We start from the raw sequence: 25,525 nt of genomic DNA, 5'->3' as shown, positions 1-25,525 counted from the left end.
AGCAGAAAAACAAAGGAAACAACTACTAAAGAGAAAGTATGAAAGACAAAAGGGAGAACAAAGAAAGAGGACATCTGCACCTTAGTTCACTAATAGAACCACTCAACTGAACTCTGAAATTCCTTCCGACATAGTTGCCTTCTTTCCCAACCCTATCCAAAAGACCCTGAGGACAAAATCACTTTTAAGCACTCAGTTGGGACAAGTGGAACTGTCTCCCCTCCTAATAAACCATAGACCACAAGAGAACATACCAAACTCCCCTTGACTTCAATCTTTCCTCCTGTTTCCACTCCATCCATATACATCTCTTTCAGGCAAATCTCAAAAAGAGTTAGGTGTACTTACTGTGTTACGGCCGCACTTCCTATTCTCATGAGCTCTTTCCAACCAGGCTTCTAAATCCAAAATTCTCCACCAAAAATGCTCCTGTGAAAGTCAGCAATACCTGACCTTCCAGCAGCATCTAACTCTCCTTCTGATCATTTTCTCTCTTTTGAATAATTTTTATCACTTGCCTTTCAGAACAGCACACTCCCTAATTTTCCTCCTACCTTATTGGCTGTTCCTTTTCAGTCTTTTTTACTGGGTCTTTGTTCTCTCCCTGATTTTGAAATGTTGTAGCACTCAAGGAACTGACCTTGGCCCTTTTCTTTATCTAAACTCATTTCTGTCTACAATGGGAACATTAAATAGAAATGTTATTATGAGCACAACTGCAAGCTACCTATATAATTTTAAATTTTTATAGTTGCCACATTTGATAAAGTAAGGACAACAAGAAGTCCCCCCAAAAATAGGTGAAATTACTTTCAATTATATCTATTTTAACTCAATATAACTAAGATATCATTTCAGCACACAAATTACTCTAAAATATTATTGATATATTTTACATTTTTCTTTTCACATTAAGCTGCCACATCAGTTGCATCAGCCCCTTGCTCAACCCCTCCCCTCACACACATATGTGTGCGTGCACACACAGACACACAGACACACAGTGGCTTGCCATCAAGCTCAGAGTAAAATCCTGGCCCCTTACCATCCATGAGTCTTATGTGATCTGGCCCCACCTCTATCTCCCCACTGACCACAACCCTGTTACCCTCCTGCCTTGTCCCTCTGACTCCAGCCTCACTGACCTTCTTGGTAGTCCCCCTAACACCAAACTCCTTTCAATCACAGCTGTTCCCTCTGCTTAGAGGGCTCTTCCCAGAGGCAGTTGTATGACTCACTTATTTGTAGCATTCAATATTATTTCCCACAGAAAGAATTTTCATGATCATTCTAGTTAGAACTCTCCTCATGTCTCCATTACATTATCCTTTCTCAACATCTTCATAGAACTTATTGCCATCCAAAATTATATTCTATAATATTAACTTAATTGTTCATTTCTTATTCGTTTCTGCAACTAGAATGTAAAATCCACAAGGACGGGGGCTTTGTCTATTTAATTCATCACTGGCACTCCCAGCATCTAGAATGGTACCCAGAATGAAATAGTCATGAGATTTAGTGGTGAAGTTGATGTGCTGTGTGAAGGGAATAGCAATTTTCAATAAACATTTGTTGAAGGAATGCATAAGTTCAATGAAAGAAAGGGAATCAATCTAAGAACCACATTTATGGTCAGCAATAGAAGTAGAGGCATGCTATTGGGGGCAGAGGAAGACAAATACTGGTGGAGGAGCTGCCTTCTCTGCCAGCAAGGTAGATCCTACCCATGGTTTATTCGCCTGTGCACAAAATCAAGCACTCTCGGGCCCCTCTCATCCTTGACACACATAATACATTCCCAAGTGTCCCGGATGTGAGCTCTGGGTGAGAAGCCCCATTCATCTTGGCTGGCCTAGATCTTCACGAAGGAGGAGGTTTATCTTCTCCTTAACTGAGAAGGAGGAGGTTTATCTTCCTCCTTAACTACCGCTGACAAATTCTTTCCTGTTGTCCTCAGGCTGACCTTATTAAACAGAAACTTGCTTCCTGTTATGATCTGGATCTTAAAATGTTCCCCAAAGGTGCATGTGGGGGGCTCTTGGAAGGTGATTGGATCATGAGAGCTTTGATTTCATCAATGAGTTAATCCATTGATGGACTCATAGTTTAATGACTTTAGGAAAAGGTCTTTGTTATGAAAGCAAATTCTGTCTTTGCTTCCTTATTGTCATGAGCTGAGAAGCTTTTCTCCACCCCAAGCTTCTTACCACAGGCCTAGGAGCAAGCAGGCCAAGCAATCAAGTACTAAAACCTCCGAAACAGTGAGGCAAAACAAATATTTTCTCCTTTAAGTTGATTTCTCTCAGGTATCCTGTCACAGTGACACAAAGTTAACTACACACTTCCCAAGCATCTCCTTGTAGCGGCATTTCCATATTTCTCTCATAGGTCTCATTATGGCTAGTTTAAATTTTAAAAGAATGTTCTTTAAATATAACAAGACTCATTAATTATGGCTTTGGGACTGGCTCACCTTGTCTATACTTTTATTTTTGATAGTGTGACCTCAATGGAATTTCAGAAAAAGTCACTCTCTAAAATACCAAGTCTCTCTAAAATACCAATGTGACTATGAGCCTCCCCTGCTTAAATTTATTCACCAATTTCCTGTGCCCGCAGAATAAAAGCCAAGCTCTTAACACTCAAGGTCCAGCAATTTGGTGACCCCAGGCTCCCTCCTCCCCATCAGCCTATCCCCACTCACAATGCCAAGTTGTATTCCCTCAGATTCATCAGTCATTCCCTAAATTAACACCACGTTCTTCTGCTTTTTCTGTGATCAGCACAAGCTGTCCACTTAACCTGGAAAGCCAACCTCTTAATAACCACATCCTTGAAATCTTACCCATTTTTTAAGACTCACCTCAAAGGTTGCAACCCATGCCCCATGCTTCGGGCCCTTGTACATAGCTCTACCATGGTTGGTGTCACCTTGAGGACAGGGACTACATTTTGCATACTGAGTATTGCCAGCACTTAGTAGATTCTAAGCATATGGAAAGTATTCACTACCTGTGCCCGTGGAAGGATGAATGCAGAACTAGGGAGCGAGCAACATTGCTGTGGCAAATAAAAGTCAGTGAGGAAAGTGGTCCCTTTGTTTAAATACATGGGGACATTTGAGACACTTTAAGTAAAAGATTTCTCTGCATAAAATTCTGTAAAAAAGCTGGTAAGCTGGGCGTGGTGGCGCACGCTTGTAAATCCCGCGCTTGGGAGACATAGACAGGAGGATCGCACAGGTTCGAAGTCAGCAGCTCTGGCTTATGAGACCCTGTTTCCAAATAAAAAGTATAAAATAGGTCTGGGAGTGTAGCCCGGAGGTAGAAGGGCTTCCAGGAACCCCAGTACCACCAAAAAAAAAAAAAAAGCTGGTAAGCCAAGTAAGATAGAAATTCAAGTTTTTTTGTAATACATCATATCATAAGAGACCTCCAGAGGCCCAAGGAGCACAATCGATCATATAATAATGTGCATTAGGAAGTCTGTCACAGCAGGGAAATAAAGTTGCATTATGAAGTCATTATTAAAATACATGCTTGCAGCTGGGCATGATGGTGCATGCTTTTAATCCCAGTACTTGGGAGGGTGAGACAGGAGGATCACAGGTTCAAAGCCAGCCTCAGCAGCTTAGTGAGATTCTCAGCAACTTAATGAGATTCTGTTTCCAAATAAAATATAAAAAATAAGCCTGGGGGTAGAAGGCTCCTGGGTTCCATCCCTGTACCAAATAAAGGGCATACTTCCTTCTCTAGACCAACCTCAGATTCTTATCCCTTCTTGACTGTGTCACTTGAGAGCTGAACAAGTACTCAAGAGGAAAAAAAAGGAGGAAACAGGCCTATCTTCCAAAAGTTGCTGAAATAGTTTAGCCACAACATGAGTTAGGGTCAAGGATTCAGATTTTTCTGGACAACTCTGCTGCCTTCTCAGAATCGATAATGCCAGTGGAAAGCAGCTGGCTTTCTTCTTTTAAAATAATAATCTAATAGGATGAAGAACTTTCCATGGAGTCTGTGATAGAATTCTAAACTGGCCCCTGGGATTTTCATCCCCAATATGCATGAGTGTGGGTGGACCTAACCTGATTAGGTGAGCCTTTTAAAGGGAGGATAGGTTGCTTAGACTAGAAGACTACCCAAAATTTCTCTGGATGTAACATCCCACCAGTAGGAAGACAAAGCAACAGGGGAAATGCATTCTGTCTGAACGACTAACACGAGAAAAACAAGCAAGTTTATTAATGTGTGCCACCCTAACACCTTAGATACTGAAGGGGGCACTGAAAATATAGGGGATGTGGCCTAAAAGTTTCTTTCTGTCATCTCTCCAGTGACCTAAAGGCCTAGCTGACAGGGAATCCTGTTCTGTCTTTCAATATACATATCTTATGATTAAAAGCTCTGTTCAAGGGCAATTAATATTATACAAATAGGGCTGGCAATGTAGCTCAGTGGTAGAGATATTTCCTAGCATGTGTGAAGCCCTGGGGTTGATCTTCAATACCACAAAAAATTATACAATTAAGCCAATCAATGAAATTGCTGAGTCCTCAATTCTGTGCCAAGAAGGTACCATGAAAAATGACTTTACACTCTTTTATTGAATCCTCACAAGAGCCTTATGAGGTACACATTGTTATTTTTTTAGTTCCATCCCTATTTCCCAATAAGGAAACCAAGTCTAACTGAAATTAGATCATCTGCAAAGGTCATATGTATTATAAGTAATAGAGTTGGGACTGAAACCAAACCCATGACTTGAGCCTGGTGCAGCGGTGTATGTGGGTCATCCCAGAAACTCCCAAGGATCACAGGTTCAAGGCCTTATTTTATTTTATTTTAAAAAATAAAGAAGGCTAGGAGTGAGGCGGTGTAACTCGGTGGTAGAATGTCTTTGGGGTCAGTTCCCAGCACCACAAAATAAATACATAAGTTAAAAGTCCATGATTTATCCACTATAGTCTTCTCCCTCTTTGCTTGGCAAAATCTGGTAAGTATGAAATGCCTATTCACTCCCCCCAAAGAATCTCCATTAGCGTGGTTAATAGGACCCACAAATAGACTAACTGACTAGGCCACTCAGTCTCTAACATCCTTGCAGAGATAATGTCGATTATTTTAACAATGAATTGCCCTACCAAATACTGTTATGAAAGATCAGTACTAGGACATTGTGAACTCAGGGCCATTATATCTCTGCGCTACACCTCCAGCCCTATTTTATTTTATATTTTGCAACAGGACCTCACTAAAGTTGCTGTGGCTAGCTGAAAACCTACAATTTTTCTGTCTCAGCCTCCAAACTTCTGTGATAACAGGTGTGTACTACCATGCCCAACATAAGAAAGGTCTTAAAGGAGATCATCTGTAGCATGGGGACCGTCAGATGGTCAGACTGAAGTGTTGTACCAGCAGTAGGGGGTCAGAAAAGTACAAAGGAGACTCAAAAGAAGATTCAGGCCTGTGGTCCCAGCTACTTAAGAAGGCAGAGGCAGGAGGATCACTTGAGCCCAGGATTTTGAAGCTAGCCTGGGCAATATGTGAGACCCTGTGTCAAAAAAGAAAGACAAAAAATCAAAAAGTCAAAAACAAATTTTAAAAAAAGTTAAAGAGCCAGAATTTAGAGCGCGTAACTATGGATTTTGCAGATCTATGCATGTGTTGAGTGCCAAGAGCTGTCTTCAAACTCTCTATCAGTTCTCAACCTCAAGCAGAGTGTGTCTGAGGCTTTTAATTTTATTATTTGGTATGGTTGTTATTATTACTGCTCCTAACAGTCAATAATATATCAGATAGTGGCAGGTAAAAATCTTCAAAGAGGGAAAAAAAAACAAAAGTAGAAGAAAGGGAAGGATATGCTGGTGCAGCATGAATTTTACATAGCTTATCGGACTCTGAGGGATTGGAAATAGCTATTCCATCCATAAAATTCCAAAGGCAAGCCGGGCATAGTGGTACATACCTGTAATGCCAGTACTTGGGAGTCTAAGACAGGACTGCAGATTTGCGGCCAGCCTCAGAGCAACTTAGCAAAACCTTGTTTCAAAATAAAAAAATAAATAGGGCTAGGAGTGTATAGCTCAGAGTTAGAATGTCTCTGGATTCTATCCCCAGTAAGAAAAAAAGAGATAAAGAGATAAAAATAGAGAGAGAGAGAAAGAAAGAGATGAAAAGAACAAAAGAAAGAAAGAAAGAAAGAAAGAAAGAAAGAAAGAAAGAAAGAAAGAAAGAAAGAAAGAAAGCACATTCCAAAGGCAACCTGGCAGTCACTTCCTGGCCTACAAAGGCGGAAGAGATAAAGGAAGATGAGAAACTAAGTCTCAAGAATGTTCCATCATTCCTCCCATACAGACAAACAAAAGATGTGCCACCATCCCAAGATGTGCCTGTGCTCCCAGGACCCTCTACTTTGCTCAATCCCCAAAGGTCTTAGAAAAGTTTTCCCTTGACTTACTTTCCTCTTTATTTTCCCAGGACAGTGTGTCTCTAGAAAAGGGAGCTCTAAATAAAACAAATATGTAAATAACATGACCCTCACCTTGTAGAATGGGCTGTTCTTTAAGCTGTGAAATCTGCAGAATAAGAAATAAATAATCAGCCGGGCATGGTGGCGCACACTTGTAATCCCAGCATTCGGGAGGCTGAGACCTGGAGGATTGTGGTTTGCGAACAGCCTCAGCTACTTAGTGAGGCCTCTGCAACTCAGTGAGACCCAGTTTCAAAATAAAGAATAAAAAATAGGGCAGGGGGTGTAGCTCGGAGGTCAAATGCCCCTGGGTTCCATCCCCAGACCCACAAAAAAATAATAATCCACAGGATAGAGAATAAAAATAAAGACCTTATTGATATAAAAGTGCAACATGACTTTATCAACCTTCAGGAGCAACAGTTTTCTGAAATACAATGACTACAGTGTTGTTTCTTTTCTTATCCATATCTAGACTTTCCCAAGTCTATATCAGTTCCTTTCCTCTTCTTTTGTTTCTATTCCTTATTTTAAAATCTCCTTTACGTGTTATAGTAGATAACAATTATATTATTATATCTTGCTGTGTTGCAAAGAATTCAGTTCTTGATGTTCAAATTAGGTGAGTAAAATATTTTGTTTCTACTTTTAAAAAATATCAAGTTAGTTGCTTTAATAATATAAAGCCCTTTGTTAGTATTTTTTCTATTTATCCTTGGCCCCATTAGATGAAACTTTTCCTCTCCCTAGCAGGCTTGGAGTTTTTAAAGCACCAGAAACTCAAAGTAATGCTGATCCTAGCAAGTTGCATGGCCTTGAATAAGTCATACACTTTTTTCATGTCTCAGTTTCTTTCTTTCTTTCTTTTTATTGTACTGGGGGTCCTGGAAGCCCTTCTACCTCCGGGCTCTACTCCCAGACCTATTTTTTATGTTTTTATTTGGAAACAGGGTCTCTTAAGCCAGCACGGCTGGCTTCGAACCTTCGTGATCCTCCTGTCTCCGCCTCCCAAGCATGGGGATTACAAGCCTGCGCCACCACGCCCAGCTTCGTGTCTCATTTTCTTGATCAACAAAATAAACATAATAGGATATGTCTAGGGACCAAATTTGAGAGATGGAGGGAGTAGGTAGAATGAAGGAGGCATGTATGACATAATGTCTTTCTTCAGTGCTCTTCATTCTATGATTGGGTAGCTTCTGAGCAGATTTGTCTTTGGCTCGGAAATAGAAATCTGGAATAACTGACCTTCTGGGGAGGAAATATAAGTAGTTGTAAAGGGGTTAGTCTTTGGAGCTGAACAAACATAGGTTCGAATTTTGCCTCTTTTGAGTACTTATGTGTGATCCTAGATGAGATATTGACCTACTCAAACTATATTTTCTTATCTATCAAATGGATCTATGAGGATTTATTTATTTGCTAACTATATATTGAGTATTTATTATGTGCTAAGAGGAGCTCAGAGCACCACTCGAAAAAAGACAAAGGCCTTGCTATCACAGAGTTTGGTGAACCAGCTCATATAAAGCTTTTGGCATGAGGTATAATAATACTCCACACATGTTAGTTATTATCAGCCTACCTCTTCCATACAAAGGCTACCCTTACTATGGTGTTAATGATCTATGCCCCCTGCTCCTTAATTGGTTTCCCAAGTGTAAGGTATGAGTCTTGTAATTATCCATATTTGCTCCAGGAGCCCTCTGGTGACCAGACATTTGTAAGACAGTTATTTACATTGAAGGCTGAGAGAGCCATGATAGTGTGAGGATAGACACAACTGGATCCAACTGGCACCCTTGGCTATTTAGCTGCCACCTCCAGACTCCTGGGAAACTAACTCTCTTTTCTCTCTCTTCTCTCCTCCTCCTCCTTCTTCTCCTCGTCCTCCTTCTTCTCTCTCTGTAACTCCATTCTTCTACTTCTTCTTCTTCTTCTTCTTCTTCTTCTTCTTCTTCTTCTTCTTCTTCTTCTTCCTTCTTCTTCTTCTTCTTCTTCTTCTTCCTCTCTCTCTCTCTCTCTCTCTCTCTCTCTCTCTCTCTCTCAGGATAGAGTGGGGTAACTTCTTTGGGGGAACGCATAAGCCCAGCTGAAGCTGCTCAAGCTTTTTATTAACTCTACTTGTGAGGAATCCCAATGCAGAAAGGAGGTAAACTGCAGATTTCAACTCCTCAAATTTTGGAATCAAAGAAGTAAGAGAACAGATGATCAAAGAGCTGAGAGACAGAGGGCACACACAAGCTCACAATATCAAAAGGTCTGTGTGTCTGCTCCTGGGCTTTGTTTTAAGTATGTGTATCCTTTGCTTGTATTTTTTATTAAAAAAAATAAGAAAAATAACCCCTTATTGTTGAGCATGTTGGCATTGTCCCCTTTATTTTTCCCCTTTGGGGAACATATAAAACAAGTTAATTCTTTTTCTGTATCTTTTCTTTTTGTAAACTTTTTTGTTTTGTTTTAAATGGCTTTATAAGAGGGCTTTTATAACCCCCTCAAAAAAGTTCAGAAGTTTGGAAGAATTCAATAATTCCAGTTACTGGAACACAAAATAGGAAATAAATGGTTAACCGGGAACTAGTACCTGCACCAACAAGACAGGACTGGGATATGGGGGCAACAAAGGGAGAAAGAGGGAGAGGCACAACTGACAAGTGTACTTCAGGAACAGTGGTCAAAGAGAAAGTCAGACTGACGTAATCTCAGACAAGAGTTGCTAAGCCACCCGCTGATCTAGAACTGAACTGCTTTTCTCAGTCTGTGGCAGTTGGCCATCTTGCAGAGCCTACATCTAAGATTACAGGTGAGAAAGAAATGAAATCCCTACAACTTCATCCCACCTAGAGATGCTAGCTAGCAAAATAGAGAAGGCCTTTGAAAGGCTGGCTGAATGGGCTGAGAACTCGAAACTTGGGAGCTGAAGGCTACTGAACCCTCCCCCCCATCTAGCATCTGCAATGGGAAGGGTGTGGAGCACAACGGCTACAGGGCTGAGCATCACTTTCACTGGCCCCCATTGTTGACGCCGCCCAGGAAGGAACCATGCAGAGAGTAGCACACACTTTAGACAATGTCAATCGCCTTTGACAACGATGACCAAGTATGGGGACCTGTGGATACCCTGCAACTGCTAATGCCAGCTGACCATTACCAAGAGGACCAAGATGAGAAAGCAACATGCATCTTGACTGCCCCAGCCTTTGCTATGTAGGGCAGAACCTGAAAAATGGCATACAGGCCAAGGGGGCAGTGACAAAAGCGTGGTGCATGCTTCTGATTCCAGGGAGCTACACGCATCTGCTGCAGGTCACGCCCCCACCTCAGCACCTCTACTGGTAAAGGCAGAGTCTATTCCGTAGTGCGTACCTCTGAAGATGACTGCAGCCAAGTGCTTTGGGCCAGAAAGGCAGAGCAACTAATGAAGGCTATTCATTTGCCACTAGCTACCACCAAGTCCCCTGTCAATACTCCCCTGAGCCTTGGCCAAAGTTAGGATCTCCGCCCACTGGCCTCAGTACAATCCCCTGGTCTCCACTCTGCACCCTAGATTCCTGGTTGGCCCTGCATATACTGATTGTCCCCTAGTCCAGAGCACAGAGACCCACAAATTGAGCCCTATTCTAATTTTTATAACCAGGAAAGCATGGGAGAAAGTACCTCTATTTAAAACTATCTCAGCAAGGAGAAATATGTGTAATTGTTATTGCGATAGTTGTTTTGTATAATGAGATTTAGTTTTCTTCCCTTACTATATATTTTTCATGGATCCAACTAATTTTATATAGTCTTTTAATTAATCAGTTTTTCGTCAGTACCTTGACTTCATCGTCCTCTCCTCCTCTCCTTTTGTTCTTTCATCTTCCCTCCCCATATTCCTCATTTCTTCTCTTATTTTTCTACTATTCTCCCTTTATTTGTATTAAGTATACTATCATTAATGCTTGACTTTCCACTTATTCTATATTATTTCTCACAAAATGTTCTCATGGGTAGTAGCCTTGTACAGAATATTAGCAATAAGTTTTTAAATATATGTTGATTTCTTTCTTTCTTTTAAATTGCCACAATTAGCCGGGCATGATGGCACACACTTGTAATTCCAGCATTCGGGAGGCTGAGACTGGAGGATCATAGTTTACATACAGCCTCAGCTACTTTGCAATTCAGTGAGACCCTTTGCAACTCAGTGAGACCCTGATTCAAAATAAAGAACAAAAAATAGGGCTGGAGATGTCGCTCAGAGGCAAAATGCCCCTGGGTTCCATCTCCAGTAATGAAAATAAATAAATAAATAAATTAAATAAAGAAATTGCCACAGTCACCAGGTGTGGTGACACACACTTGTAATCCCAGCATGTGGGAGGCTGAGACAGGAGGATCGTGGTTCATGGACAGCCTCAGCTACTTAGTGAGGCCCCCTGCAACTCAGTGAGACCCTGTTTCAAAATAAAGAATATAAAATAATGCTGAAGGTGTCGCTCAGAGATAGAATGCCCCTGGGTTCCATCCCCAGTACCGCAAAAACTAAAATAAAATAAATTGCCACAGTTAAAGGTGAATACTCTCTTTTTTCCAAAGCAGCTCTGAGGCAGAATTTAGCACTTTAAGTATGCTGATAGGAACTGGTGATGCTAAGATATACTTCCAGCCTAGGGCTTATTGTAAAGAGATAACCACTCACTAAAGATTCCCCACATAAAAGAGGAAGAGGAATCCATCTCAACAAATGTGCAAAACCAAGAACTCAGAAATCATGTGAAATAAGCCAACCTCACACTTTCAAAAATCAATAGATCCCCAAGAACTAAACCCACAAATATTGATGGGGACAAAATCACACACCAAGAATTCAAAAAGTTTATGGTTAAAATGATCTTAAAGAAAAGCTATGGAATTGAACTGTGATGGCACATATCTGTAATCCCAGCACTTAGGAGGCTGAGACAGGAGGATTTCAGGTTCAATGCCAGCCTCAGTAACTTAGTGAGGCCCTCCTCAACTTAATGAGACCCTGTTTGAAACTAAAAATTAGAATAGTGCTAGGGATTTAGCACGGAGGTAGAATGCCCCTGGATCCAATCCTCAGTACTACAAAGAAAGAAAAGAAGAGAAAAAAATATAGAAAATAAAAGAGAGGAAAGGAAGACAGGCAAACTATGTAATGAAATAAAAGAGAAAATACAGGAGGTTAAAGAACATTTCAATAAAGAAATTGAGAGTGCCGGAAAGATGGCGACCGAGAAAAGCGGGGCTTAAGAGCCCCGCTAACAACCAGCCTCCATTACCACAAAATCAGCGCCTTTCATAGCCAGAAAACACCATCACCAGAGAAACAAAAAAATCACCAGGCTCCAGAGAGAAAGCGAACTGAGAACAGAGCTCAGAGCCACAGAGGAGATAACCGGCCTCACGCCCGAGGACGCGGCAGCAGCGCCATACTGCCGCCGGCAGCGGCAAATTCACCGGACGGCTACAACAAGCCGAGGTGAGCCGGTGCGGAACAGCCAGGCGGGATTTCTCGACGCAGGTAAAATCTAAAGCTCCCAGTGGCTGAGCTCAGCACACGCCGCAGGGATTCAGAATGGAAATCAAAACCAAGAAGAAATACGCCAGCCTCACAGCTGAGGGCGTAGCAGCGGCGCCATATTGCCACCGGCGGCAGCAGCAGAGAATTCACCGAATTCAGTACAGCAACATCTGCGTACTCAAGAACAGTGAGTCAAATTGCGGGCCACAGAGGAGAAATCCCAGTACTGTACTCCCTGGGACTTGACCCAGTGGGGGAGGGGCGGTGGCAGAGATATCACACCATAGGAGAACGTGCAACCTGGCACCCCCCACAGTCTAAAGCAGCCTCTATCAACTCCCTGGGTCGGAGACTCTGTGATACAACCCAGTAAAGGAGTAGTGGGGTCTAAGTTACTACTGACTCGAGATCCAGAACACCTTAAGTGAAGTCATAGTGACCCAAGGGAAGAACCCAGAGAAGGCACAAACTTCCAAAATCATGGGAAAGAGGAATAACAATGGAGCAATGAATGCCCACAACCCCACAACATCAGAACCCGATAAAACAGAAAATCGGAGATTTCTAGAAGATCAAATCAGGAAAATAACTGTAGAAATAATAGAGGTGCTTCGAAAAGAACTCAGAGAGAGCCAAAAAGAGATAAAGGATGCAATTAATGAAGTAAAGGCCTCAATTCAAAGCACAAACAATCAATTAGAACACATGGAGAACAGAATCTCGCTCTTAGAAGATGATCATTCCAAAAATGAATGCATAGTTTCTAATCTAGGAAAAAATATCCGACAGCAGGAATCTGATATTGAAGAAATATGGGCCCATTTTAAGAGAGCTAACCTAAGAATAATTGGAATAGAGGAGGGAAAAGAAAGTGAAACCAAAGGGATCAACAATCTCTTCAAGGAAGTAATAGCAGAAAATTTTCCAAACATAGAGCAAGAGGTCGATACAAAGGTCCAGGAAACTTATAGAACTCCCTTTAGACAGGATCGGAGAAGAGGATCCCCACGCCACATAATTGTCAAAATGACCAATGTGGAAGCCAAGCAGAGAATCTTAAAGGCAACAAAAACAAAGGGCCAAGTGACATTCAGAGGCAAACCAATTAGAATCACTCCAGACTTCCCAAACCAAGTCATGAGAGCCAGAAGGGCTTGGAGTAACATATTCCAAACTCTGAAAGAAAACAACTTCCAGCCAAAAATTTCCTACCCAGCAAAACTTTCTATCAAATTAGATGGAGAAATAAGAAGCTTCCATGTCAAACAGAAACTGAAGGAATTTATGTCTTCAAAACCAGCGCTAGAGAAAATACTCAAAGAGATTAACTACAAAGAAGAAATAGGTAACACACACCAGAACCAGAGAAACAAGAGTTTCCATCCAACAGTCAACTAAGATTGGTTATCTGTGGAGATTCATTACTTATATTAGTCTTTTACCTATCTCTAAATGGTATTGTTTGCCTTTATTGTTGTTAATTTTTAGGATTTCTAGTTGGAATATTAATATACCTTCAGATATAGCATTTGGAAATATTTTATCCCATTCTATTAGTAACTGTTAACTCTGTTTACATTGTCTTTGGATATACAATATTTTTTTTTATTTTTTAGGGATTTTGTATACTCTTTTGTTGCCTGTGCCATTGAAATCATATCCAAGAAATCACTGCCAATTTCAGTGTTGTGAGGTTTTATGACCCAGATTTTCTCCTAAAAGTTTATAGTCTTAAGATTTATATTTAGGTCTTTTATCTATTTTGAGTTAATATTTGTATATGGGATTAGGTAAGGGTCCAACTTTATTCTTTTCCATGTAATTATTATGTTTCAATAATATTTAATTAAAATATTATTATTTCTACCAAAAAAAGAAAAGAAATTGAGACTCTGAAAAAGAACCAAACAGAAATCCTGGAAATAGAAGACATGATAAATTAAATTTAAAAGTTATTTTTAAAAAAGAGCCAGGTGCAGCAGTGCATGACTGTAATCCCAGTACGTGGGAGGCTGAGACTGGAGGATCACAGGTTTGTAGCTAGCCTCAGCAACTAAGCAAGACCCTCTGCAACTTAGTGAAACCCTGCTTCAAATTAAAAATTAAAATAGGCCTCGGAGTATAGCTCGAAGATATATTTGTACATATGTATTTTTTTTTTGGTACTAGGTATTGAACCCAGGGGCATTCTACCTCCAAGATATACCCCCAGCCCTATTTTTTTTATTTTGTATTTTGAAACAAGTTCTCACTGAGTTGTGGAGAAACTCACTAAGTCGCTGAGTCTGGCTGTGAACCTGCAATCCTTCTATCTCAGCCTCCAAAGTACTGGGATTACAAGCGTGCAACACCACACCCAGCAGGAGATATATTATTTGAAATTTCAGCCAGAGTAATTAAGAAAGGAAAGGAAATTAAAAGAATACAGATAAGAAACAATGAAGTAAGCTTATAACTATTTGCAGAGGATATGATCCTATACTCAGAAGACGCACAAAAAATTCTACCAGAAGACTTCTAGAGCAGATGGACAAATATAGCAACACAGCAAATTACAAAATCAATATATAAAATTCAATAGCTTTTCTATACACCAGTAATGAATCCTCTGAAAAGAAAATCAGAAAGACAATTCTATTCACAGTAGCCTTAAAAATTAAATATCTAGATATAAATCTAATCAAGGAAGCAAAAGATTTCTACTGAAGAAAGAAATTTAAAAAGACACAAGATAGAAGTACATTATTCTTGGATAACAAGAATCAATATTGTTAAAAATGTCCATATTGCCAAAATAAATACACAGTTTTAATGTGATCCACATCAACATACTGATGGCATTCTTCACCAAACTAGAAAAGCAGTCCTAGTGTTTATATAAAACCAAACATGGTGGCACATGCTTGTAATCACAGTACTTGGGAGGCTGATATAAGAGGATTGCAAGTTCGAGGGAATTATCAGCAAGTAGTGAGACTGTTTTCAAATAAATAAAATCGTGTGGTGTGGCTCAGACGTAGAATACCCCGAGTTCAAACCCCAGTGCTATGCACAAAAAAATAAAGTTCATATAAAAATCTAAAAACCAGCCAAGTGACATTCAGAGGCAAACCAATTAGAATCACTCCAGACTTCCCAAACCAGGTCATGAGAGCCAGAAGGGCTTGGAATAACATATTCCAAACTCTGAAAGAAAACAACTTCCAGCCAAAAATTTCCTACCCAGCAAAACTTTCTATCAAATTAGATGGAGAAATAAGAAGCTTCCATGACAAACAGAAACTGAAGGAATTTTTGTCTTCAAAACCAGCGCTAGAGAAAATACTCAAAGAGATTAATTACAAAGAAGAAATAGGTAACACTTACCAGAACCAGAGAAACAAGATTTTCCATCCAACAGACAACTAAGATTGGTTATATGTGAAGATTCATTATTTATGTTCGTCTTTTACCTATCTCTAAATGGTATTGTTTGCCTTTATTGTTGTTAATTTTTAGGATTTCTAGTTGGAATATTAATATACCTTCAGATATAGCATTTGGAAATATTTTATCCCATTCTATCAGTAACTGTTAACTCTGTTTACATTGTCTTTGGATATACATTTTTTTTTATTTTTTAGGGAGTTTGTTTACCCTTCTGTTGCCTGTACCATTGAAATCATAACCAGGAAATCACTGCCAATTTCAATGTTGTGAGGTTTTATGACCCAGATTTTCTTCTAAAAGTTTATAGTTTTAAGATTTATATTTAGGTCTTTTATCTATTTTGAGTTAATATTTGTATATGGTGTTAGGAAAGGGTCCAATTTTATTTTTTTCCATGTAAGTATTGTTTTTCAACAATATTTAGTTAAAAGATTATTATTTCCTTCACCGAATGATCGTGGAAACCTTGCTAAAAATAACTTGAATATATGGAAGAATTTATCTCTAGGCTGTTATTTAACTCCAATGGTTTATATATCTGCCTTTAGAACAGTACTACACTGTTTCAATTATTGTAGCTTTATAAGGTTTGAGATCCGAAAATATACATCTTCTAGCTTTGTTCTTTTTTGAGATCATTTTGGATATCTAGAGTCCATATTTCATATTAGGATAGATTTTTTCTGAAAAATAAATAAATAAATGTATGATAGTTTTACCTAAAAAAAAAAAGAAAAAATATCCTCTGGTAAGAAAGAAAGCAAAAAGAAATATTGAAATGTTACCTTTAAGTCATCAAAAGCTTGGTATCAGACAAATGAAACTGCTATGTGAGAATATCATTTTTAATTTTGGATAAATGGCTATAATACTAGATGTCAACAACTAAGCCAAGCATGGGAAGGAGGGATGGGGAGGGAATGGAGTGGGGATCGGGTGGGGGCTGACTGGGCAATGTGTGCATGTATGTCTACAAAAGTTTTTTTTATCCCATTATGATGTATGAATACAGTGCACCAATAAAAAATATATAAAAATAATAATAATAAATCTTAAAGCCAGAAGAGACAAATCAATCCTAAGCAATAAGTACAATGCAGGAGGCATCGTAATTCCTGACTTCAAGTTATACTGAAAAACTATAGTAACAAACACTGTATGATACTGGTATAAAAGCAAATGCATAGGCCAACAGAACAGACTAGAGGATACCTAGACAAATTCTCACAGATGCAGTCATCTGATTCTTGACAAAGGCACCAAAACATATGTTGGAGGAAAAAAGACTTTTTGGCAAATTGTGCTTGGAACACTGGATATCCATATGCAAAATAATAAGACTAGATTCTTATCCCTTACCCTGTACAAAAGTCAACTCAATGTGGATCAAACACCTGGAATTAAGCCAGGTCTTGTGGCGCACACTTGTAACCCCAGTATTTAGGAGGCCAAGACAGGAGGATCTCGGTTCCAGGAAAGCTTCAGCTACTTAGTGAAACCTCTGCAACTTACTGAAACCCTATTTCAAAATAAAGAATAAAAAATAGGGCTGGGGGTGTAACTCGGAGGTAGAATACCCCTGGATTCCATCCCCAGTACCACAAAAAAAGACCTGGAATTAGACTAGAAACTTTACAACTCCTAGAAAAGAGTTTGAGTCAATTCTCCAACATATGGGCAAAGGCACTGACTTCCTCACCTTACCTGTAAACCTTACCTCTAAACCTCAGGAAATAAAACCAAGAATCAATAAAAGGATGGCATCAAATTTAAAATGCTCTGCACAGCAAAGGGCAGAATCAAGAGCATGAAAAAAGAGCCTACAAAATGGAAGAAAATCTTTTCCAGCTATTCCTCTGAGGATTAATATCCTGAATATATAAAGAATTCAAAATAATGAAACTCCCAGACCATAAATAACTACATAAATAAATGTGAAATTGAACTAAACATTTCTCACAAGAAGAAAGATAAATGGCCAACAAATATATAAAAATATTCAACATCTTTATCAATCTGGGAAATGCAAACCAAACTACACTGAGATTTTATTTCACTTCATTTAAAGTGGCAATCATCAAAAATACTGCTAATAAGCTGGGCAAGGTGGCATACACCTATAATCCCAGTACTTGGTAGGCTGAGACAACAGGATCACAGTTTCAAGAACAGCACCAGAAATGTAGCAAGATTCTCAGCAACCTAGTAAGAACCTATTTCCAAACAAAAAAAAATATTTTTACAAAGGGCTTTGGATGTAGCTTGGATGTAGAATGCCCTGGGTTCAACCTCCAGTAACACACACACACACACACACACACACACACACACACACACACACTACTGTTAATAATAAATGCTGGTGAGGATGTGGGGAGAAAGTAACATTTATACCCAGTTGGTGGGACCATAAATTAGTGCAACTAGTATAGCAATTAGTATGTATGGTCCTCAAAATACTAGAACTATCATATGAACCAAATATATCACTCTTCAGTATTTTTCTGAAAGAATTAGAATACTTTACTAATACATGCATACCCATTTTATTGAAGCAGAAATTCGTAATAGCCAAGTTATGAAGCCAACATAGGTGTCTGTCAATCAATGAATGGATAAAGAAAATGTGGTATACATGCACAGTGGAGTTATGTTCAGCATTTTAAAAAAGAACAATATTATGTCATTTTCAGGGAAATGGATGAAGCTAGAAAACATCATGCTATGTGAATCATCCCAACTCATAAAATCAAGGGCTACATGTTTTTTTCCCATATGTAAAAGCTAGAGAGAAAATAAAAGGAACCTCATGAAAATTAAGAGAGAGACCAATGGAGCAGTAGAAAGAGATATGGGGAAGTTTGAAAGAGAAGTTTTGGGGGAAGGAAACGGACCAAATAATGTTATGTGCATATATTAATATGTCACTATGAATCTTACTATCAGGTACAAATATGCACAAATTAAAAAATTAGAAACTCGATTTGTGTCAACCTCAGAGTGTCATGATTCATGCTGTGCCCTAGTCTGTTCCTAAACAGTTCAGATTTTTGGGTCACACTAGTAACCCAGTAAGGAGAATCCTTCCCGCTTGCTTCTTAAGAAAGACCCAGAGTGTTTCCTCATGCCATGAGCAGAAATTTTGCTTTCCTTTTTCCATCCCAAAGGACCAGAAGTGGAATTGTGACTTATTAGTTTGTGTTGCCTTCATTTATCAACATTAGGTGACAAAAGAACTCACGTTGTTTCCTGAGGATGACCTATGTGTGCCTGCCAGTTACCTGTTTTAATCCTTGTTCTTTGAGGTAGGAATCATCTGCATTTCACTGGTGAGAAAAATAAGGCTCAGAATATTAAGTCATTACCTCCAGAGTCATACAGCTAGTAAACAACACTGTGAAAATTCAAAACTAAGTCTGACTCCAAAGCCTCATGCTCTTACTACTACAAGGTGCCATGATATGTTCCACATATACAAATATATCTCTCTCAATCCAGACATATTTCTAGGGTGGCTGAGCCTTTGGGTGGTATGGCTTTATGCCAAACTATAAGCTGCTATGAAGAGCTCTCTTCTCTCCCCTTGGGCCTGATGCTCTGCTCTTTCATCAGAAGCCTGGTTCTATATGGACAGAGCTGGTCCATACAGTGTTCTGGTTTCCCATCCCCAAATACCAAGCTTCAAGGCATCCTTGAAGTGGTGCCTGGGCTCTCCTGCCACACTACTGGCTGGATGACCACCTTAGCAGAGCTCTACCTTGTGAGCATGGCTTATTGCTGCTCTTCTGGATGACCTCCCACCAAGTCAGACATTATTACTCCAAATTTAAGGCAATCCTCCCTAGGCAGGACTTTGGCACTGAATCCAGATGAAAGCACTTACTGTGTGCAAACTCATACCACAAACCTTAAACCTAGAGGAAGCTTTGTACTCTTCAGAGCACTTCCAAATCCCAACAACTCTGTAATGTGGACAGCTGGGGAAGTGACTTTAACATGATTGTCAGTCTTATTATTCCCATTTTACAGATGACAAAACCAGGGTTCAAAGAGGCATAGAGATATGCCTACAGTAATGATGTAAGGGTTAAGAGTAAGGTCTTTGGCTCTGAAGTGCCCTTTCAGTAACATCCCAAGGGAGATACTGTTTTAAACCCTTTGGAAGCTGCATTTTCATGACTAGAAATTACTATATTAATATTATCTCTGACAATAACCGCTAACGCCTCTCAAATATTTTCTGCACTGGACTCTGTGCTACAACCTTTATTTCTCACGCATCATTTCATTTGAAACTCACAGTTCTGAAGAGTATGTCCCATTATAACTTCTTGTCTCGCAGATGAGGAAACTGAGTCTCAGAAGGCTTAGGTAACAGACTCAAGGCCATAAAGCTATAATGTAAACATAAACCAGGGACTATGTTCCATAAGCTTATATGCCTTGAGAAAAATATGAAAGCCATTAGTCATGTGAAACCATTTAAATTTAAATTCATTTTTATGAAATGCAACTAAATACTCAGACACATTAGTGCAAGGGATCAATGGCCAGAAATGGTTTGGGATATGATACAGGATAGAACCGAGATCATAGTCATCATCACACAAATATCACTTGACAGTGAGGATCAAACACTCAAGCTTCGTTCCCCTGAGACTTATGCTTTGGTAAAATAAAGTGTTGTTTAAGGCAGGGTTTCTCAATCTCAGCATTAGTGACATTTGGAGCTGGAAAGTTCTCGGGGGACTATCTGGAGGTTTAGCAGGATCTTTGGCCTGTATCCGCTAGATGTCAGTAGCACATTTTGTTCCTAGTTTGGACAATCAAAAATGTGTCTTGACCTTGCCAAATGATCCTGGGGGAACAACACTGTCCTCTACTCCCACTGCCAAGTGAGAACATCTGAGTTAAGGTTCTATGTATTTGAGGTAATCAGATGGCAAGTCTTTCCACTAACTTAATTTGGCCTTCTGGAAGTGAGCCAATTATCTGACACTCATTTCTTCTAGGGAATTAAAAAGTTCATAGCAATTTGTAATGAATGAGTGGCTTTTAAAGTGAAGGCCTGTATTCCCAATACTTGGGAGGCCGAGACGAGAGGATCTCTAGTTCCATGATAATATTAGGCAAATAGACTCTCAGCAACCTAACAAGACCCTGTTTCAAAAACAAAAAATAAAATTGGGCTGAGGTAGAAGGTCCCTGAGGTCAATCCCTAGTCCCACACGCAAACACACACACACACACACACACACACACACACACACACACACCTTTTATAGATTTCACAAGAGTAAAACCATGCAGAGCAATCGAACTAGAGGGAAGATATCAAGAAAGAATTAGTAGCAGGACATGGTGGCACACGTCTGTAATCCCAGAACTTGGGAGGCTGAGACAGGAGAATGGAAGATTTGAGGATAGCCTCAGCAACCAGTGAGACTCTCAGCAACCTAGTGAGACCATGTTTCAAAACAAAAAAAATAAAATAAAATATGGCTAGGGGTGTATCTCAGAGGGAGAATTACCCTGGGTTCAATCCCCAGTACCATACAAATAAAGAGATTAATATAATAAATTGTATGATTAGTTCCTTAAACTTGCTATGCATTAACTGTAACTATGTACCTGTGAAAGAAAGATAAGAAATCGGTTGTTTTAAAAAGCTAAGAAGAGGCCGGGCATGGTGGCACACGCTTGTGATCCCTGCGCTTGGGAGGTGGAGACACAAGAATCACGCAGGTTCGAAGCCAGCTGCACTGGTTAAGAGACCCTGTTTCCAAATAAAAAAGTATAGAATAGGTACTGGGAATGTAGCCCGGAAGTAGAAGGGTTTCCAGGAACCCTGGTACCACCAAAAAAATAAATAAAATAAAATAAAAAGCTAAAAAGAGCCGGGCATAGAGGCGCACACTTGTAATCCCTGCGCTTGGGAGGCAGAGACAAGAGGATCACACAGGTCCGAAGCCGTGCTGGCTTAAGAGACCCTGCTTCCAAATTTTTTTTAAAAAAGTGTAAAATAGATCTTGGAGTGTAGCCCAGAGGTAGAAGGGCTTTCAGGAACCGTAGTACCACCAAAATAAAAAAAATAAAAAAGCTAAAAGATGTTAACGTAGAATATCAAATAAAAATGACAGGAGCAAGTACATCCCATATTATATTTTAGCAACTAATTTCCAAAAATAACCAAAAAGCAGAGTATGGTGGCACATGCATGTAATCCGAGCATTTGGGAGGCTGAGACAGTAGGACTGAGGTTAGTGGACAGCCTCGGCTACTTAGTGAGGCCCTTTGTAACTCAGTGAGACCCTGTTTCAAAAATAAAGAATAAAAAAAATAGGGCTGGGGTATAGCTTGGAGGTAGAATGTCCCTGGGTTCCATCCCCAGTACAGAAAAAAAAATGCTATTTGAGACACTGGAGGAAGAATCCCCAAAGGCTAAAGTTAGCACAACACAAAATACACTTTCAGTGAAGGGGCATATATTTCAGTGAAGGGGCAAATACACAAGCTAGGCAGTAATTGGGATACCAGAAGGACTCCAGATAATGGAGGAAAAACCTCAGTGGAGCCAGGAGGTAGACTAAGGAAAAAGGACAGGGATTATTGAGATTCGTTAATAGAAATACTACCACTAACTGGGTGTAAGTATGTGAATATACCAACGTCAATCTTGTATTAGGAAGGGGGGAAATGGGGAGGCAGGGGAGCCACCAAGTGCTCTGTGCATGTATGTCACTGTCAACATAATTTACACTATGATATGGAACTATAATGCATAAATAAAAGCATATTATAAAATAAAATAATAAAAGGGGCTGGGGATATGCGTGTAATCCCAGTGCTTCAGAAGTTAAGACAGGAAGATCGTGGTTCTCAGTCAGCCTCAGCTACTTAGTGAGGCCCTCCGCAAATTAGCGAGATTCTGTTTTAAAATAAAGAATAAAAAATAGGGCTCGGAATGTAGTTCAGAATAGAATGTCCCTGGGTTCCATCCACAGTACTGCAAACAAACAAACAAACAAACAAACAAACAAGGGGGCAGGGGCTGAAGGCATAGCTCGGTTAGTAGAATGTCCCCCCATGTTCAACCCTGGATACAATATTTTGAGATATAATTTGTTCGTTATTGTTTCATGGCAACTTTGATTAAAGAATTTGTTTAGTGAATTTAAGGCATTTTATTTCTCAAAGCCATACCAAGTTCTGACTAGTTTATTCCCTTTGCATCAAATCTTTGTCTGTTAGGGTTCTGAGTACTGGGGACTCAGAAACACATGAAGTAACAAGCCACACCTGTGTTTAACTGAGCACTAATGCCAATGTAGCATGTTAGTTATTTCTGGCTCAGAGCCTGGGACTAGAACCCCTTCTTCTTCCAATCCCAGTGAATAGTGCTGGAGTCATTACAAACCTTATATGCAGAAGTATTTTTCTGGGGAGATGGATCACAACTTTTATTAGATTCTGTAAGGGGCTTGTAACCCCTTAGAGGGCAAGAAGCACTGCAACATGCTATAATACTCAGAATCAATGAAAACAAAGACTTTTAAAATGTTTAAAAAAAGAAAATGTACTTCAAAGGATTAAGAGAAATTATACAAAAAAATAAGTGTGTGAAGTGATCTATATTTTATGTGTGTATGTGTGTGGTGCTTGGGATTGAACCCAGGGGCACACTACCTTTGAATTATACCCCAAGCCTTTTTTTTATCTTTTTGTATTTTTTGAAATAGGTTCTCACTATTTGCTAAGGTCCTTGCTAAATTGCTGAGGCTGGCCTTCAACCTGTGAACCTCCTGTCTTTTCCTCCCAAGTACTAGAATTATAGGCATAAGCCACCATGCAAGGCCAATATATACATTAATTAACCTGATTGAATCATCCTATGATGTATACATATATCAAAACCACATGCTGTACAAGTGTGTACAAATATTCACTTGCAAATTAAAAAATAAACTGGTATATGCATTCCCACGTAATATGACAAAATTTTGGTTCTTGATGAAACATACTTTTCCACATTTTAGTATTTCCTGAGGAAATGAAACCTCCCTACAAAAAACAGAATTCCTTAGGAGAATTCTGCTAAAAGCCAAATGATGATACTTGTCAAGTGTATTTTCAATGAAAAAGCCAAATGATGATACTTGTCAAGTGTATTTTCAAAGAAACCTCCAAACACTTTTAAAACCATCCCCTCTTAAACAATGTTTTACAAAGACAAACATTTTGTAAACAGTCAAAAGTCAAGAGATTACTCAAGGGCCAGCCTCCCCACAACCTCCCACAAAGGATAAGGCTGGTTGGTGGTCTGGGATAGCAACCCCTGCCCTGTGTGTATCTGCCACTCCAATTCTCTTGTTATACTTGTGGATGGAAAGTGTGATGGGTAGATGCCACAGGATGAATGCAGGTTAGCAAAATGCAGTATCCAGCCTGGGTAGCTGGTCGGGGAACTGCAGTTAACAGTTTTTCTTTTAAAACTAGTGGGAAGCCGGGCGTGGTGGCACACGCTTGTGATCCCAGCACTTGGGAGGCTGAGACTGGAGGATCGCGGTTCGCGGACAGCCTCGGCTACTTAGTGAGGCCCTCTGCAACTCAGTGAGACCCTGTTTCAAAATAAGGAATAAAAAATAGGGCAGGGGGGGTATAGCTTGGAGGTTGAATGCCCCTGGGTTCCATCCCTAGACCCACAAAAATAAAAAATAAAATAAAATAAAACTAAATATAAATAAATAAATAAATAAATAAATAAAGGGGCCTTTAGCTCAGTGATAGAGCACTTGCCCAGTATGCACGAGGTTGTGGGTTCTATCCCCAGCATTACACGATAGATAAATAAAACCAGGTGGGGAGAAAAAAAACAGAGAAGAAAGAATGGAATGAAGGAATTGGAGTTTCACAGGGATATCTAATGGTCATATTAAATACTCTTATAGTGAAGAATGGAAGCTGGCTTCTGAACTGGCAGCTAAAAAACTGCAGATACATATTTCTGGTCTTTCTGAAAGCCTAAATTCACCTTCCCCAACGGGAAGCTCACCTAGAGCCAGGCTTCCCATTCATCATTGCTCCTTGGATGCATGTGGGCCAGGCCTTGGGTTTCAGAACTGGTTATAGATGGGTTGGCAAGACATTCCCAAAACTTTCATCCACTGGAGAGATTTCAAGGGTGTGGCATCTGAGTTTCAGGGCCAAGAAAGAATGAATGTCCCCCCTAAACACCAGTAACCAGGGCTCATAAAAAGTCAACATTGGTTACTTTTTTTTTTTTTTTTTTTTTTTGCAGGTCTGGGGATGGAACCCAGGGGCGTTCGACCTCCGAGCTACACCCCCTGCCCTATTTTTTTATTCTTTTTATTTTGAAACCGGGTCTCACTGAGTTGCAGAGGGCCTCACTCAGTAAGTAGCTGAGGCTGTCCGCCAACCGCGATCCTCCAGGTCTCAGCTTCCTGAATGCTGGTATTACAAGCGTGCGCCACCATGCCCGGCCCAACATTGATTACTTTTAACCTCAAGTAGCAATTCACACTGTTTCTGGGAGAATCGGGGAAGCTTTGCAACTCTGAGGAGCAAGCTGGCATGAAATTCACTCTGGTTATATAAAGTAATCCCAGAACATGGTAGGCTGATACAGAAGGATCACTAGTTCACAGCCAGGCTCTGCAAATTAGATCCTTTAGAGCAACTTAGTGAGACCCTGTTTCAAAGTAAAAAATAAAATAGGGCTGGGGGTGTAGCTCAGAGATAGAACACTGATGAGCTCAACCCTCAATACCACCAAAAAAAAGATTGACATGAAAAACAAAGTAATGCCGTGTGTGGTGGCACAGGTTCGAAGCCAGCCTCGTTGGCTTAAGAGACCCTGTTTCCAAATTTAAAAAATATAAAATAGGTCTGGGAGTGTGTCCCGGAGAAGGGTTCCATCCCCAATACCACCAAAAAACAAAAAACAACAACAAAAAAAATTCACTGTAGCTTACTATTTTTCTCTGGGCTAAGTCAGCTTCTGTAGCAGCCCTGGCTTTGGTTTACTACTCAGAAGTTGAGCTTTTCTCTATACCAGGATGTACAGCCCTATGCTAGGAA

General features: G+C 39.8%; 1 protein-coding gene across 1 annotated transcript in view; it reads right to left on the bottom strand.

The window, feature by feature from the left end:
* KIAA1210 overlaps positions 1 to 25,525 on the bottom strand; it is a gene marked incomplete at both ends in the record, with an annotated part of 124,549 nt that overhangs the window by 39,589 nt on the left and 59,435 nt on the right. The window lies entirely within an intron of this gene.

This window comes from Muscardinus avellanarius, assembly GCF_963383645.1.
Source record: "Muscardinus avellanarius genome assembly, chromosome: X".
NCBI lineage: Eukaryota > Metazoa > Chordata > Mammalia > Rodentia > Gliridae > Muscardinus > Muscardinus avellanarius.
The sequence above is the reverse complement of the archived record's forward strand: the minus strand, read 5'-3'. Positions and strand labels throughout refer to the sequence as shown.